The sequence below is a fragment of the Octopus bimaculoides genome, chromosome 20 (genome assembly GCF_001194135.2).
Source record: "Octopus bimaculoides isolate UCB-OBI-ISO-001 chromosome 20, ASM119413v2, whole genome shotgun sequence".
NCBI classification, from domain to species: domain Eukaryota; kingdom Metazoa; phylum Mollusca; class Cephalopoda; order Octopoda; family Octopodidae; genus Octopus; species Octopus bimaculoides.
In genome coordinates, this window is record NC_069000.1 from 14,632,593 (window position 1) to 14,635,263 (window position 2,671).

Here is a 2,671-nt window from a genome sequence, read left to right on the forward strand (position 1 = left end):
ATATATATATATATATAGGCGTTTATATATTCGTTTTGCAAAATTCTTGATGTGAATTCGTATGTTGAAACAGATATTATTGTATTTGGGGATGGTCATGTTGCCAGTTTAGCCAATGAAAACACACGCACTATATATTTGATGTTCACTTGCTTCAGCTTTATTTTATATTAACTGCATTTCGGCCATAGTCCTTTCGTCACACTTCTGTAACCTCATCAGTGGCCCTTTGCTTTCTTTCTTTTTTGTATGTTTCTCCTTACTAACGATCTGCCATTTTGCATTCCTATTGGTTGTGTCTGTATTTGCGCATGCCTATATCCCTGTGTGTGTGTGTGTCTATGTTTAGTAAGTGCGTGTGTGTGGGAATGTGCCTGCATTATCAGTATCCCCTGTTTATACACGTTCGTTTAATTTGCTTTTATGTGTGGACAACATAGATAGATAGATAGATAGATAGACAGACAGACAGACAGACAGACAGGCAGGCAGACATACATACAGACAGACAGATAGATAGGTAGGTAGGTAGGTAGAGAGAGAGAGAGAAAGAGAGCATGTGCATATATGTTTATTTACTCCCACCGAGATGGATGCATGTATATATTCATTCATGTACCTACGGCGACTACAAACTGTCATTCGTGGAATTTATAAAGAAGGGAGATCACTCTAATATTTTCCTCATTTACGAAGTACCTCTGGAAGAGAGAAAGATACGAGAGACGAAAACTAGATAATAGAATATAGAAATAATATATGGAAATAAAAAAGGAAATCTATATTGAATACGAATTTTGCTTTTCCACGATAATGATATTTATTATGTTTCTTTAGGTTCTCATTAATTTAACAATGAAGTTAACCAATGAAATTACACCCCTTAGCTGGGAAATTTTTTAATTGAAAAAAATTGTATTTTATTTTATTAGAACATTTAAATCCAAAGAAACAGGCAAGAAGTGAAATGAGAAAGAAAAAGAAAGAAGAGGAAAAAGGTGGAGGAGGCAGCGGTTGATGGAGAGGGAAGAGGCGATTGGCCACAGATCCCAGAAAGGGTGGGGGTGTTCAGCCGCACCCTGCAGTAATGACCACGATGGTGTTGCCTTGGAGAATGGTCAACGGCATTCGCTGCAGCAGCGACTCTACCTTGAGGGGCTCATTTCTCCGACGGATCAACGTTATCCCTATTTTGCGGAGAACTAGAATCCCTGACGTTTCCACGGCGACCGGCACAAACTGATAGCTGCCAGTCAGGCCCCTGTATTTTTTCCCTTCCATGTTACGTATTTGCAGCAGATGCTGCAAAGTTAAGCGGTACTTATTTAGAGAACATGGCTGGTAGGCGAAAATCAAAGTAAATATCAAAATGAAAAGAAGAAGGAAGTAAATGTGTGTGTGTGTGTGTGTGTGTGTGTGTGTGTGTGTGTGTGTGTGTGTGTGTGTGTGTGTGTGTGTGTGTGTGTGTGTGTGTGTGTGTGTGTGTGTGTGTATTTGTATGCGTGTGTGTGCGGGTCAGTATGTTTGTGTCTGTACGAAAGGCTTCTTTCAGTTTCCATCCACAAAATGCTCGATGATGATAACTACGAGGATAATGACAACTACAAGGCCAACAACGATGATAATGATGATGATAACGACCTCGACGACGACATAAAGGTTGAGGGGTTTAGGAGAAAGAAAAAGATTAAGATTTTGATTCTCCTTAAAGCATTAATGGAGGAAAGGAACTTGCTTGAATTTGGAAAATAAATTCGATCAACCAAGACCAAATCTCTCGTTTACTTCAGTCACAACTTAATAATGATTTCTATTGGCTCAAAGCCATACATTTTGGTGGAGATAATAATAGCATCAATTTAGTTGGTCCTGGTATTTTACTGGTATACGTTTTATCAATCATAGAACGATGAAAGGAAAACATAGACCATAAAAAGTAGCCAGTTAAAGGGACGTAACCAAGCATCGTAAAGTATTTTTTCCATCAGTCTTCATAATTCTGTTTTCGACCACATTTAATGAATAAAGCAATGATTTGTTTTGTAGATTTATAGGTAAGTTCTATTATCAGTTCAAATTAACTCTCGCCGTATTACTGGAACACATATTTTTTTGTCAACCTAAAAAGCAAAGTAGAATCTGGCAAGATTTGAACTTGCCAGAGACGTTAAATGATGATGATGATGATGATGATGAGTGTTCAATAAATTCTGCCATTCTCTACCCTAAAAAATACAAATCATTGTTTGAAATATCTATGGAAACACAAAACCCATTATTATTGTTATTATTGTTGTGGTTGTTGTTGCTGTTGTTGTTGTTGTTGTTGTTGTTGATATAGAAAGGATTGAGGTAACTCCTCCTGAAGATATAGAGTCAAAATTAATTTTGACTATTATTATTATTATTATTATTATTATTATTATTATTATTATTATTATTATTATTATTATTTTTATTATTATACACGTGAAAAAGTACCTGTCACCTAAATAATAGTTGAAATCATAGCATTTTTAATTCTGTTATAAGGTGTGGGGATAAAGTATAGACAGTAAATGTGACATCATAATGAAACACCAGCAAATCACAGAAAAGACTTTAAAAAAAACTAATATAGGAAAACTGATAAAGAAATAGAGTAGTTTGTATATATTAATGGTGATAATTA

At 35.6% G+C, this 2,671-nt stretch overlaps 1 protein-coding gene across 6 annotated transcripts in view; it reads left to right on the forward strand.

Annotated features, from left to right (window-relative positions):
• Positions 1-2,671, forward strand: part of LOC106872148 (monocarboxylate transporter 12) — a 40,558-nt gene that overhangs the window by 23,309 nt on the left and 14,578 nt on the right. The gene's annotated exons all lie outside the window — the stretch shown is intronic.